Raw genomic sequence first — 404 nt, forward strand, 5'->3', positions numbered from 1 at the left:
ACTACAGCTCTGACAGTATAAATACTACAGCTCTGATAGTATAAATATTACAGCTCTGATAGTATAAACACTATAGCTCTGACAGTATAAATACTACAGCTCTGATAGTATAAATTCTACAGCTCTGACAGTATAAATACTACAGCTCTGACAGTATAACTACTAGAGCTCTGACAGTATAAATACTACAGCTCTGACAGTATCAATTCTACAGCTCTGACAGTATAAATACTACAGCTCTGATAGTATAAATACTACAGCTCTGACAGTATAACTACTACAGCTCTGATAGTATAAATTCTACAGCTCTGACAGTATAAATACTACAGCTCTGACAGTATAAATACTACAGCTCTGACAGTATAACTACTAGAGCTCTGACAGTATAAATACTACAGCTCTGA

The 404-nt window shown here is 34.7% G+C and overlaps 1 protein-coding gene across 1 annotated transcript in view; it reads left to right on the plus strand.

Annotated features, from left to right (window-relative positions):
• The window catches only part of LOC119412029 (E3 ubiquitin-protein ligase RNF123), a 69923-nt gene that overhangs the window by 502 nt on the left and 69017 nt on the right, over window positions 1-404 (plus strand). The gene's annotated exons all lie outside the window — the stretch shown is intronic.

This window comes from Nematolebias whitei, chromosome 7, assembly GCF_014905685.2.
Source record: "Nematolebias whitei isolate Nwh7 chromosome 7, NemWhi1, whole genome shotgun sequence".
In the NCBI taxonomy this organism is placed as follows: Eukaryota; Metazoa; Chordata; class Actinopteri; order Cyprinodontiformes; family Rivulidae; genus Nematolebias; species Nematolebias whitei.